Source organism: Ornithodoros turicata, chromosome 2 (assembly GCF_037126465.1).
Source record: "Ornithodoros turicata isolate Travis chromosome 2, ASM3712646v1, whole genome shotgun sequence".
In the NCBI taxonomy this organism is placed as follows: Eukaryota; Metazoa; Arthropoda; class Arachnida; order Ixodida; family Argasidae; genus Ornithodoros; species Ornithodoros turicata.
This window is the reverse complement of record NC_088202.1, coordinates 96,456,831-96,472,053: the sequence shown is the minus strand read 5'-3', so window position 1 is coordinate 96,472,053 and position 15,223 is coordinate 96,456,831.

The following is a 15,223-nucleotide window of genomic DNA, read 5'->3' as shown; positions in this document are numbered from 1 at the left end:
AGTTTGTTTTTAATTACAAATAACACAAATTGTAGTACGTTTACCCCTTTACTGACCGAAAGCACACAGCACTAACACGAACTCGAGCTTTAGAGTGCTCAGATTCGATTTAGATACGTTAAACACTCGCGTCTCCGAAGAGATTGATGTTCGCTTCATCTCTTTTTTTTTTGTTCCGTGTTAGCGCCGCGAAGCAACTGTGGCTATGAGACGCGTACAGACGTGGACAGACGTGGAGAGACCACAGGAGGAAGGAGTGCGGGACAGGGGTTTAGTATACGTCCTGCGCCGACTTCAGGGTGAACTGTGCCGACATTCGTCGGGAAAGTCCTCGCAAAATACAGGTAAAAACCTCTAGTCAACACAGCCGGTCGTGGGGTAACAAACCCACCACGTCCCGGTCTTCAGTACGACCTTGGCTACAATCAACGAGCGGGACACCTTAACCCGCTCGGCCATGCCGCTGGCTCTTCATCTGAATTGCTGTGGCAGATATGGGTTGATAATGGTGTAGTCTTCTTTACACTGGCACGGCGATAGAGTGCTGGTGTCTATCAACCAGAAGGTTCTCTTCTTGCGTCACATTCTGTTTTTACACCCATACCGCTTGAACTTTGAGAATGTCTCTGACCCACTTGTACAGACCTTTTGGCCCTCCACAACTCCTTGCAGGTTTGCTTTTGGAGCAAGTCTTTCAACCGTCCCACCTGCTCCGCCGCATGGTCCTTTCGATGTGATGTTGCGTGGAAGATAAAGCTGGAGTTGACACTGAAAATCTTCCTTGTGGTGGCACAAGTCAAAGATACTCTTCTTGTTGTATTAAGCAGCACAGCCTCAGTTAAGTAGTGCACCTTCGATAAGTGTGGGTGCTTACACGAAAGTTCTACCGAGAATCCTCTTTGGAAGGCGTGTACCGCAGTATTTGTATGCTACATGCAGTCCGAGATCCCTGCATATGATCTGACCTGTAGGTTGGGGTTGTGTTCGTGAGAAGATTGTGTTGGTGGTGTTGCGTTGTTTTCTGTCAGTAAAGGTATAAATGTTCGACAACTTCTGTTATTCGAATTTTGAAAACACAACAAAATACAGCAACAAAACAACAATAATATGCACAAACAACAAGGAAGCAAAAGGAAGATACGCACGAAACATAAAACAATGAGATATTGGAAGACATCGACACCTATTGCTTCTTTGCCACTGCAGAACGTGGTTAGAAAGCGGACTTCAACGCGCACGCAGAATGCCAAGAGTGGTCCACTACTTTTCCTTTTTTTTTTCGCGTGCGCTTGAAAAAGTAGTTTTTCAATTTTTTTAGTATTATGTAGTGCAATATCTTCTACATCGAATAGCACCTTGCAGTTGTTTTGAGATGGACCGCCACACCCTGGGTAGAATAAAATAAAAATGAAATGAAAATCCCGAAATGGCGGTCGAAAGTTGGGAAAATTGCAAGTTTTACATTTTCCAGCTAAGCTATCGCGCGATGCACTACGCACACGAACACGAAATGTTTTGAGGAAACACCTGCGACCCCACTCAATAAGGGACAGTGAGTTAGAGCCCGGCGCGGATAATATTTTTGGCATCCGCATCCGACCCGCATCCGCACAACCGTTACCGCATCCGATCCGCATCCGCAACACACACAACAGTTTACATCCGCATCCGATCCGCTGACCAAAGCGCACCGTCCGCATCCGATCCGCAAAATCCGCACGTTTCGAAGGACGCGTAAAGACCGCCGGAAGCATATGTTGGTATAATTTCGGATGCCCCCATGCTGTCACGGAACGACTCACGACGACCAGCAAAGGTAAACATTTCAACGAACGCGTTACGGAGAGCCTTCTGTAACGCGTGGAACGCTACCTCGTCTGTGCTAGCGCGGTTCGAGACGCCAAAATGCCTTCTCTTCCGTCTTGGCCGTGCATGGTCAAAGGTGAACCCGAGCATTCGCTCGCTGTCGCAGCGCAATACAAATAAATTGCTGGTGGAAAAATTACAGCACGCGGTATATCCGCATCCGATCCGCTACCGATCCGCTGCCTTCGTATCCGCATCCGATCCGCATCCGACCTCGCGCCATCCGCATCCGATCCGCACACCGCAGAAAGTTCGGAATTTTCATCCGAATCCGCAAGTATCTTGCGGATATCCGCGGATATCCGCTTCCATCCGCGGATGGTGCAGGGCTCTACAGTGAGTAGTTCACTCCTGGATTGCCACCGAAAGCAGTTAAGAGCTGACAAACAGAAGAGAAATGCCGCATTTTAGGCGCGCCCATAGAGGGTGAGAGAGAAACCCGCTTTTCATAACGTACATTGTGGGTAATGTTACACCTGTCCACAACATAAAAATCACATGCGATATCTTCCCACATCACGCGCGGGTGACTAAATGACAAAAAGGTGAGGTATACTTTAACGACTTTACCGTACTTCTTTAGGCGTCTAAAAATAAAGCTAATGCATTTTCGCTGCGTCCTCTACGACTACTGTTCCACGTGGGTGCACACTTTTTTGGAAAAAATCGGTGATGGACGAGCACCCACTTTGAATGATTTGGCGTGGAATGCCGCAGATGCATTATTAAATTCCGGGATGATTCTTGTGAACGAGGTATACATGTTACGCTTTGACGCACACGGTCATTGTTTTATACCCTGTGCAGTGCAATGCTTTAACCAGTGATGGCCAGTAGTTAAGTACTTGTAGTTAAACTACTAGTTAGACTATCTGATTGTAGTTAAAAAGTAGTTATCAACTACTTGCAGAAATGTAGTGGCAACTACTAGTTAAACTACACCCAGGTAGCACAAAAAGTTGCAGCAACGTTGCCTGAATGTGTCCGATGTGAGAGCAACGTTTCAAAAAAAAAAAAAAATGACGTTATTGCAACGTTCTCCTGGAAACGTTACATGTTCAACAAAAAAGAGACATTGCTGGTACGTTGCTTTAGAAACGTTACGTTTTCAACATAACGAAACAACACCGCTACGTTGCATCAGAAACGTTGTCTAGATATTCCCTCAGAACATTACTGTTACGTTTCCCAGAGCTCATACTGCAACATTTTAAAATGGAGGAATTGGCCTATGTGTTTCAAAAGAATGGTATTTCCAATTGATTTAATGGGATCCAACATGTTGCAGAGCCACCAATACAATTAGTGGTACCCGATGCTGAAACAACGAGTGTAATGGCGACCAATGGTACATCATATTCCCAAATTAAATAATAATATGATTAAGAAGAATGTCGTATGTTTGTGTGGAAAATTAACTACTTTGAGGAACTCGTTGAATTCTAATGAAATTCCATAATACGCATGGTATCGCAAGTATTGCAAGTGAAAACTGAATGTAAATCTGATATTAAAATTTATTCTCAGTTGAGCAGGCGGCCGTTGGCCGATGTCGTCAAAGGCTGAATTGGATTATTTTCAGCATTAAGGCAGCTTTAATAGTGATATACTGTACAGTATATCACTGTTTAAGCTTTGACTGCTGGAAATAGTCCAATTCAAAATACCCCAGAAATATCATTCGGTTAAAGTGGATATCGCATTCACAATTCTCATTCAAAGTAATCAAAATTTCCCAATCCCAATCGACGATCTTTAACAAATACCATATTGAGGAAATGCTATAAATTCATACATTGTTGTAACGTTGCACGCATACATTACTGAAACGTTGCAAAATTTACGTTGAGAGGACATCACAGATGCATAGTTTGATGTGATGTTTACAATGGATGTTGCGCTAATGTTGCAAATGAACGTTGCAGATGACGTTGAAGTCGCGGACATTAGCAACATCTGAGCAATGTTCGAAGCTGACATTTAGACTCCGTTGCTGCAACTTTTTGTGCTACCTGGGCTATTTCGAGTAGTGAACTACAGTAGTTAGGTTACTGCAGGCGCCAACTACTTCCGATTTTGCCGCAAGCTTTACGGCACGATTGTGCTTCCGACTTTTACTTTCAGCTACTTGTTTGATGAGAACGGAGGTGCAGAGCAATTGTGCCGTGCATGTGTACTAAATCTTCACTTTTGATGCTTGTCTAGTGAAGCCTCACTTGCTGTGAAATAATTCTGCAACTTAGTTTATCGCGCAGGGACGAAAAAATCCCGCCGCAAGCTTTGTATTTAACGATCGTAGCGACCTGTGTATCCCTTACAAAAATGGCTGTTGACCTTTTGTTTCCATTCTACAGAACTTAGTCAACAGAGAGCACAGTCATTCAGTAGACTTTCTATTAGCCTTGTGTTTACCTTACATATTGATTTTATGTTGACTTATGGAACTTAAAGTCTTGTTGACAATTATTCACAGGAAGGTAACATGTCCGTCTGTAGACTCTCCATATACTTTACACAAATTTCCTGTGACATTCATGTGTAAGTCTTGTTATATGTGATCTCAATTTCTCTGTTTACTTTGTTGGGACTCAGCTGTCAATGAGTCGGCGTCACCCATGAAACTACCTCCGTCCTTTTTTAAAAGGCTCGGCGACCGTTACGTGAGGCACTCGGTATATTCTTCTTAATCGAGGAACATACATGATTTACTGAAGCCCGATTAACACCATCCCCGTATGATGTGAAGACTTTTTGTAGACTTTCTGTGACTTAAGCGAAGTTGAATTTCCTCGTTGTATTGTTCAGTCAATCGCAACACGCATAAAATACACTAAATGAAGTACTGCCAAACTATATATGTATCTATTTTATTCCGAAAATGCATACCTTGAAAGTGGTATCCAGTGTCGACACAATTATACAAAACATCACGCGCACACAGTAGCGAAGTATTCCACACGTACACATGCTTTTTGCCACACAGTGTCGCGTCGCGCAATAAACAGTCAATGACCGGTTGCGGTCTGAGTTCTTCTGGCGACCCACGATAACGATGGACTTCAAAATTCACCGAATTTCGGCGAAAGCGACGTCTCTGAAGCGCTGGAAAGAAATGTGTCTGAATAGGGCGTTCAATCGCAAATTAGCAATGTTCAAACGCAAGTGAGTAAAACCGAATAAAATGGTCATAGCAACAACAAATTCGGTTCACAATCAACACCGGCCACGAACTGATACTTGTATACTTACCTGACGGGACGCAAAACTGCAGCCGCCGCTCGAAACATACAAAACCCTGCAGCTTTCATGGCCTGCAAAAATGAGAATGAAATTAACAGATCTAACACCGGCCACGAACTGATACTTGTACACTTACCTGACGGGACGAAAGACCGCCAGCCGCTGCTCGAAACGAACAACAAAAGCCTACAGCACAAGAGTCATCGTATGAATATAAGTGAAGCTTGATGACACATTTCTATCACACAGCTTACCTCTTATGACGCAAAATCATATCCTCCTTTGTTCTGTAATTGACGTGCGAACGCTGAGAGCCCGAGACAGTTGAAACATCTTGCAACTGTTCCAACGACATTCCGATTATGCTAATGGCGATGACTCCTTCGTGATGAGGCGAGGGGGCGAGGGCGAGGCACGGAGGCGCAGAATCAAAATGTGCAGCAAACCTGCCGCATGCGCATGATCCTCATGTGGTCGTATAAGTTGGAAGTATATTGTGTACTGAACTGGAGTATAAATAATACAAGGAACCGTCTTCTCAAAGCCATCGAAAATGTATTTAGTGTTTTAGCTAAAAGGTGGCAAAGTGGCGTTCAAGCTACTACATTTAACTATAACTTCAGGTCGAAATACCACTTTGTTTAGAGAGCCGACAGCACGGACCTCTCCACCTCCCAGGAGTGGTGTACATCCCACACGGTTTTTGCAACACACCCAGAAATTGCTGATATTACCCATACAGCTTGTGTCCCAATGAATAGAGCCACAAGTATGCCTCTATATACATATCCCCTCCCCCCCCCTATGGGATGCTCGGTACCCCCTTGAGGTCGACCTCCGTGGACATTACTGTCCGATAATGCAGTAATTAATAATACGGAATTCATCTTTGTAAAAAAAACGGTTGAAATAAGTACTTGCTACATAGGCGCATAGAAAGTCCACAAACTGTCAACAACGACATCTATATACCTTGTCCACAAAAGGTACACATCAGATAGTTCAAGAGATTGTCAAAATGATGTCAATAGCAATTCCTGTTGACTTGATCAACAAAGAAGTCAAAGTCAACACACTGTCAAGACAGGAAACAAGAAGTCCACAAGCCGTCTGCAGAAAGAAAAAATCCATTTTCATAAGGGTAATACCTTGGTTACCGTCCTGGTGTGCACATAACCACATAGGATGGCTACGTGATCGATCATCGTGGCTAAGCGAAAATATTTGACGGTCCCCACCCCCACCCACCACAGGGCACCCACCCACCACAGGGCACCCACCACAATATTTGTGCATGGCGCATTGATCTGTGACGAAGGAGCCCGACTGTAAATCTCGTACATGGTCCGTCGTATGTTATACGTACCTTTATAGCGGAAGCTTTCACTCCATAGAAAATATTTCCGCAGCAAGCTCTTTTGTCAGCGCATAATATACAAGAGACAGGTATTGGATTTTACGACAGTATGTGAATAAGCTACGTAGGCACAAGGGGATATTTTAAATATCATTATCACTGCTTGTGATTCGTATTTAGGTGTCCAAGAACACTACAATGGGTCAATGTTGATGTACAACGTTAAGTAGTTATAGATGTAGTTAAACTACATTGCAGTAGTTAAAGAAGTAGTTTTAACTACTCCCCCGAAAAGTAGTTGAACTACTAGTTGAACTACTAGTTAAACTACTCCATCGCGAAATAGGTATAGTTATAGTTAAACTACTGTAGAAGTAGTTAGCGGCCACCACTGGCTTTAACCTGCTAAAGTGCAGCGTATTACCCAACCGGACGAAGAATACGTTCAGGCAAAAATGCGGGCATAATTATAAATTGCGCGTATAGTTGACAGATACGGGTAGCAGCAGAATTGCAATGAGTTATGATGAGGATAACGCGCTGTGTGGTTTGGCGTGAAGAAATAAGATCCACCTACCCGAATCAGAGGACATCTTTTTTTATTCAAGGCGATCTTGTTTGTTTCTTCTTCGTTGTGTTCACGGGTTTAGCACTTGCATAACAACGGCTCATGAGTGCTGAAATATGTTATATAACCCGTACACTTCAGCGTGTTCGGCCCTCTTGGAAACAAAATCGGTACGTTTCGGCGTGTCAAGATAACCATCAAACTCGAAGTCGATTATCGTGCCGTTGCCGTTGGCAGGCACCTCGAGTGAATGATGCATAAATCACAGTAAATTATTTTACTGTTTATTTCGAGAGGCATTGATTTTAATAATCTGAAGCATTCATATCAAACCTGTGGGAATGACGACAGCCCTAACTGGATCTACTGCAACGCGCAGACAAATGCCACCAACGTATGAGAAGTTCGAGAACGATCATTTCTTCATGTCGGCAGGCCAACGCCACGACGAAGCAAGACGTCGCTCTATACCGTCTTTGCAGTCTCGCTTGCAAAATATAATATGACATTCGTAGCATTCCAATGCCCGCAGCTGCCTCGTGATAACCTCACATATGAAACACACCCGGTGCTATGCTTTACTAGGCAGTTTTCGTCTCTCAGTCACGCAATCAGATGATTTGAAACGAAATCATATCGGGTGCCCGCAGGCATCCGGACCTTCCTCTCAAGCGGCCCTTCGCACGCAGAGCTGTATACGGGAGGAGGGGAAGATTAAAGTTGAATACCCTGCCATAAACGCTTCTGCGCCCACGGTTCCTGTTGCGCCAACTATCGTCTGAGCTGTGTTTTCGGCACGGACCCCAAGAATTTCCGAGGGGGTAGCCCAATAATATTGAAAACATCTGTCTCGATCAAGTAAAGATCGAGTTTCGAATGTTGTTTTGTGCTGATAGTGGGTATAGACCCGGTTTCATCAGCTTCTGTTAACATTTGAACCGAGATTAGGCTTCCCCTAAACTTGAAGTGAAATCTCACTCTCCCCCGTTGTGCGAAGAAGTGGATTGACGATTAACACCAAGTTTAGGGAAGTCTGATCGCGGTTGAAATGTCAACTCACGTTTGTGAAAGCGAGCCTTTAAGAGCGCCATTTCTGGTAGCTGAAGTCGGCTTCACGTTAGTGCGCAAGGTGGAGACCTTCGCGCAGGGCTCCGCTGTCGACCCATGGCTCTATGAGGCGTGGACATACCAGCCTTCCTTTAGAACTTTGCCAAAGTACCGTCTTTTCCCTTCTATTTGGCGGTTATAATCAGAAAACTTTTATTTTGCTGCCTTCACAGTCGGTATCGATGCTATCGATTACTGGACTCCAGCATGTATGATAAAACACAAATTTTCGTGATCGACGGAACACAATGGTATGAAGTTCAAGATAAGACAGGTTGAAGCACAGTCCAAAACTAACAGGAAAGTTCGCTATCGATTCCACGAACGCGCTGTGCTCAATATAAACGTGTAGAAGTATTATTCCCTACGATTAGATGACGGGGCACTTTTATCACTGTCACTGTAGTCAATAGGTCGGCGCTTTCGTTTAGTTACCGCAGAATAAAAATAATGGCTTGCCTCAATCCATGTAGGCTAGGAAAGGTGTGCAAGTTGGGAGGAAAGTTTACGGAACACGCGAGCGGCGTACTTTTTCTTCAGGGCGACACCCGAGCGGCTTGCGGAAGATTTCACTGTTTCGGAGGGGTGGGAAGGGTGCGCTGTAGGGGGACACAGCGGTTGTTCCGGCGTCGCTTGGGTGCGTCTAGGAAGTTCAAGCTACCGTTCTGTGTCGCAAACAGTGCACCCTTCCACCCCTCCGAAACAGTGGGCTCACCCGCTTCCGGCAGCCGCTAGGGTGTCGCACGGAAGAAAAGGTACGCCGCTCGCATGTTCCGTAATCTTTTGTCCCAGCCTGTACCTTTTCTTCGGTCTCACACTGTCTGATAGAAGCATGGCGCATTGAAGACAGCATCAGATCTTGTAGAAACGTGCTCAATTTCTCCCGTTTAGTCGAAAGCTGACCAACGCCAGAGCTACGTGGTGCAGAACATCGTGTGACAGATGATAGAGAGGTGTCCATAGTGACACCGAATTTTATGAATAAACACGATCATTCACTTTCCTCGCGTGATCCATCACTTTGATTGCATCGACTGCGTTCATTTCCAAACCTGCTCGGCATGTCGTGCTCCCACAAAAAAAGAGAAAAGAAAAGCAACGAAAGAGTTAATGCAGTATCGGAAAGCGCATAAACCACACGAAGGAAAGTGCATCATAGCAATCGTTCACGGTTTGCCTGTCTTGAGCACTGATGCTCAGAGTACAGATCTTCATGGAATATTTCGAACGTGGAAGTGGAAAGAAAGGCTGAAGACCAATCAGGAGCAATTTAAACTTCAGATGAAATTGTTAAAGGAAGCTGAGGCTCGAAATATTAGAAAAGTTACAAAAATATACCATTTACGTTGTGATGTGTGCCTGTTTAGAGAAGCCTTATGTGAGTACCTGGTTACAGGTTGTAGGAGCCATATCCCTCTGATTTTCTTTTGTTATTCAATTAAATTCAACCGTTTATATTATTGTACCCTGTTTTCGAATTAGCCTTGTTCCGTAAAACTAGGTGCCAAGCAGAAAATTCACCACGATGAGATTTCATGTGATCACATGAATTACACGCCCCATCTCCACAGGCAAAAATGAAAGAAGTGAAAAAATGAAAAATGAGAGTGCACTTGCATATGCTCTTCCGTTCTGGGAAGGAGGCTTTGAATCAGCAAGTCAGGACGAAGGGGAATATTTCTCATCAAGAAAGGATATGAAATAGCCGAGTACGCGGATATGGTATGCGATGAAGTTGTTCTTGTAATACATGAATGGATGCATGCATGAAAGAAAAGTAGTACAGGCACAGGACAGGGAAGGAACGACTAGAAAAAGGAAATCGAAATAAACGGGAGCCAGCCAGGTCTGCTACAAACCACAGGCACAGACACCCGATCGAAGTTCGATCGCGGTCGAGGAGTTGGTAATGTGAGGGGAAGTAAACATTGCTTCCAGCATCGTGTGTCGGAGATTTGTAGGTGGTCGAAATTCCGCTGCCCTATCCTGCGGCACGCGCAGCATGTCGTTATACAAACGTAGGCTGACTGACCTTACGTGTAACTCTACTCTGAAGTCTGAGTTATTGTTATTGAAGGCATAGGCATATGCACACACCAATGTGTCTATGACTGTGGTACACTTGTTATATTGTCTTGCATACACTGAAATATACATTAACTTAATCACCGATTAAGAACTACTAAATACATGGGTAAACATGCACTGTTCTCTTCGAAGCACTGCCAAACGCTTTCGAAATGCGATAGCATTGCAGCAGACGAAGGGCCATCCCTGCGCTGCGACCGTGCATGACTTCCGTGCAGGGCTATGATGAACACTATGTGAATCTCAGAATACGCGGCGGAAACAATTTATGGTGCAACGATAAAAAAAATATTTCGGGAAGGGTTCCATGGGGAGTATACATGGGCGAGGACGACCTCCCCTGATTTCCCTTTCTCAAATGCGCTATCAAAGGTACGATTTCGTGAGGTTTGAACCCCGTACCCCCTCCCCTCCCTGGTTACGCCGCTGTTCGACACAGAGCAACACGGCAGCGGAGTGAGATGCGCCGCGCACATAGCTGTCGTCTCATTATAGAAAGATAAGGCAGCTTGCGTTATTTGTACAGCAGAATTGAATAACAGGAACTTGGGACTTGCCCCCCAGTTACTTCGGTGAAGTTACCTAAAAGAGGAACGAGTTCCTCAAGCAGTTACTGGAACTCTAAAGGAACGGGTTGAAGTTGAAAGTTACCAACAAAAAAAGTAACTTAGTTGAGTTACCCTGTGCACGTTCAGCATGTATCCAGAGGAGAGTACGCTGACTATTGACCCTCTCTTGTTCCTATTCTTCATTAACGATCGACTCATGCAATTTAGTCAACTATGTATACGTCTGTTCTCGAATGACTGTGTTGTTTACCGCTGAGTTTCCTCATACGAAGATCTCTAAATCATCCGGAACGATCTCGCTTTAATTGATTACTGATAACTGGCGCGGCAAGTGTTTAATATCGCTTAGTACCGAAAAATGCTGCTACGTATCACACATATACCATAGGTGTTCTCTTCCAAAGCTACCTTCCCTGGACCACTCAGATAGGTTACTTTGTAAAGACAGCAAATTGTTCTCCCGCGAATTTGAACGGATGTTTCTCTCCTGCTTCTTCCCTTTACCGCACCGCGGGTCACATGTGGAACATCACATTGGTTCGTCGCCAGTTGGAGCGATGTTTCAGCTGTGTGGCTTCATTGCTACCATCACTCCATTTTTGTGTATTTGCTCCTTGTATATGCTTGTTTTGTGTGCGATTATACTATTGTTTAGTTTTGTCCGAACTGCGCTAATTTTGTATTACTGTCGCCCCTTTCTTTCGTATTCACCTGATATACCATCCTCTTACATGTAACGCCCTCCCCAGGGACATGTAGTAGGAAATCAATTGATCGATTAATACATAGACAATGATTCCTTCTCGGCCAGGACAGTTAAAGAGCAGTATAAATGACGAAGTGTTAGGAATGCGCTGAGGTGCGCATTGCTTCACCGACATACATAACTACAGTCGACCCCCGCTTATCCGGACTTCATTTATCCGGATCCCGCGGTATCCGGACAAAAGGCGCGGGAACGGATTTTCCTCCATGTATTTTGTTCTCGTTTATCCGGACTTCAGCTTCCGGACTCGGACAAGAATTCAAGGGAACGAAAGTCGAAAATTCTTGTAATCCAGCTTCAGTTATCCGGACTACCGTGAGTAAGAGGAGACGCTGACCCCACTTCGTCACCCTTTTCGCTGTTTCGGGGTTATTCCCGTCACACGTCAGGGACCTACATTCCTCCGTAGGGGAGACAACCGTGCACGATGACCCCCTTTGCTATTGGTGTGCGTTGGGGCACGTTGACCAATCGAGTCATTTGGAAATATCTCGAGGAACTGTCCGGTTCTAGAGGGGAAAACTCCAACCCGAGGGCCTGCTGCTTACGGCCCGTTGAGCTGCGATTCCTGATGCAGAGGCTCACTGCGACTGCCGTAGATGGTGCTGCGGTTTCTGACTACGTTGACGTTGATAAGGATGATGACGCGTGTGCAGCTATGACTGATGACGGTGTGATTGCTGCTGTTGCCTCCTATCATGTGCAGCAAGACGGTGCCGATGACGCCGGTGAGAAACAAGGCTCGAACATTGACACTTTGCGACCGCACTGACATTCTTCGAACAGCGCAACCGCGTGGCTCAACTCTATGCAATTAGCAAAAGTTTGCAGGAATCGAGTGCCTACACTACTATGTAACACCTGTCATCGACGAGATTTCTGTGTTTTAATTCAACCTTGCTCTGTAGGTCGTTTCTATTCGGTCGTTTCATTTATCCGGATGCCCCGGTATCCGGACGATTTCGCCGGGAACGGCACCGTCCGGATAAACGGGGGTCGACTGTACTCTTGTGCCTTTCCAGCCAGTGAGCCGCCGGGTCATACACCCGTTGACATTACTGCATGCGTTTTTATAACCGCGCAATCTATAACCGCCAGTCGGCAACACACGCGAATCCCCCCTCCTCCCCCGCACTCTGCAAACGGTAATTTCTGAATTAGTTCGCCTGTACTGACCGCGGACGTCGCAACGCTACAGAAATTTTATGAACATAGCTGACGACTACTTTCGACATTAGCGGATTAGTCGAACCTACCTCATCAACGAAGTAATGGGCATGGAGGATCGATCTTAATTATTGTGGAGATCCCTCGAGAGTCGCTGCACGTTCTCGTAGTTTAGAAATTTAGGAGGTAGAACTCAATTTGCTGTGTGTAAATACGTACGACGAGAAGGTGCAGACAGGCTTTCTTTCATCATGAATACTGACCACATTAGTGATATACTGGGTAGAGCAGGGATACCATCTCTCTATTGACCGACTGATGTGGTTTGTATATTCACTTCCTCCGGGAATAGTCGTGTACCTGCACACAAGAGGAAGGTCAAAGTGGTACTAGCGTACAGGCCAGCATTCCGTGCTTTGCCTGGTCAGGGTGGAAAATCAAGTCTTGCGATTTACGACTAATATATGACTAGTTGCGGCTCGTTTTCCCACTCGTGCTTGGGCACTGAAACACCAAACATTCTTGTGTATACCCTCGACTGCGTTGCGTTAATTCTCGAAGTGAGAGAAGAGTAAACTAGGAAACTCTCGTCGTGACACAGAGAGCAAGGACGCAATCCGGCCGCCACGCTGCACACACGCATCGGAAGGTCAGAAGAGCAATGTCGCACGATGTACCTCAAGGGCCTACGGCACTTCAAGATTGCCCGAGATAGAGATTGTTTAACGCAGGTTTCCTTTCTTTTTTTAAGGAGCCGCTGTTACACACAATAAAGTACGTGAAAAATTGATTCAGTAATCCATGGATTGCAAAGTACCATGCAAGGGCGAATATCCTGGACTTCGGCCTTTCTCGCCACGCAGTCTCCTCCTAAGTAGATGCTTGCGTTACAGCAAATTATCTCGACCACTGTTGTAAACTCGTCTACCCGTTGATAGCCAAATGATTCAAATTATTATGCTTGTCTCACGTTCAGCCGCTCTTTCAAAGCGTCCCGTTCTCAATACAGATCCTCCTTGAGGAGGAGACCACCCAGAAAAAGAAAGAAAAATTGCCGCTCTAAAGAGATAACCCAATATCCTGGTACTTGCAACAAAATCAATACGACGCCTGGCACATTAGCTTTGTTGATAATGTCGCATAATTCCGTAGGTGGGGTAGTATCGGTCTGCAGGAACCCTGTTCATCGAATGGTGCGATGTACTGGAGGGACGGTTGTGCTAGAGAATTCGCCTATTTGTAGGATTTGTCCAGGGCGATGGCGGGGCATGATGATTGTCTTCGAGCCGCCTCACCCTTTAACCCAAACAAGAAGACCATTTGAGGAAATGTCGAAAAGTTCGCGAAAGTACCTGATACGGAAGGAGAAGTCAAACAAAGAATTTTGAAACTCAATCTACCGTCAGGATGGATTGAAACAGAATTGTCAAGCAGTTCTTCTTCGGCACCAGCCTCATCATTGGCGTCGTTTTTAAAGGTTTGAGGGACTACGTGGGTATTTTGCGTCTTACCACGGGCTCCTGTCTGCCGTCCGTGGCATCAAAGTAGCTCTGATGTCCATTTGAAATATTTACCGATAAAATTGATTCGAGGACTGTCAGATTGTTTTCCGGGCTTGAGGACCTCTCGAACATCAGTATCTTGCGGCAAAATTCGGCTACAAGCATGTGTGTATGGTGTCTCTGGGAGGTTGAAGATTTCGTCTCCACATTTTCGTTTTTTAGACCAACCAACCAGTTCCTCAAGGTCAATGTAACTTGAATCGTCTGAGTAACTCTGCTGAAACGCTTTGGCCACCACACCACTGTTTATTGTAATACGCCTTATTCATAGGTGCGCGCCATCTATGTGTGGAGACGGAGACTGCGTTTACGCGCCATGTTTGAGTATAGCTGCCGGTGGTTTCGGTTTTCGCCACATTGCCTATCGCCAACAACGCGGCATCCGGGGAGGTTCACCGGTAACTCCCCATTACTGGTCGTGCCCCTGTGCACCCAAAAGAGCAAAATTGGCCCGAATACCGAGAAGGTAAATCCTCAGTTCGTTATTATTGCCTCTAAAATAATTAAGGAAGCACGTGACACGTTCACTGTCAGATCATCCTTAGATTGAGGTTGTTTGGCGCGTCACAGGACGGCAGCTTCTTTCAGAAGTAGGTCTATACTAAACGGGAGCTACAGAGGACTTCATTCAAGTGCAGGAGTGTTGAATTTCCAGTGGAAGCACGCTGCCAGCCCAGCATTTAGAAGATGATTGGGAAAATGAGCTTTGTGCACTGTCTCTCTTAGTGGTGCATCTCTGTTTGGGACATTGTTACTGTAATTGCTTTTAAAAAGGAGCTGACCAAGCGTATAACCAAGTACGACAGAGCAGATTTCAAAGCAAAACCAATGCGCACCTTCTGGCGTGCCGTTGCCTTTTCATCATAAAGAAAACGGCATCACATGCGAGGACATCGTCAAATCATCACAGAAAGTCTGGTTTTCTGTGTCTCC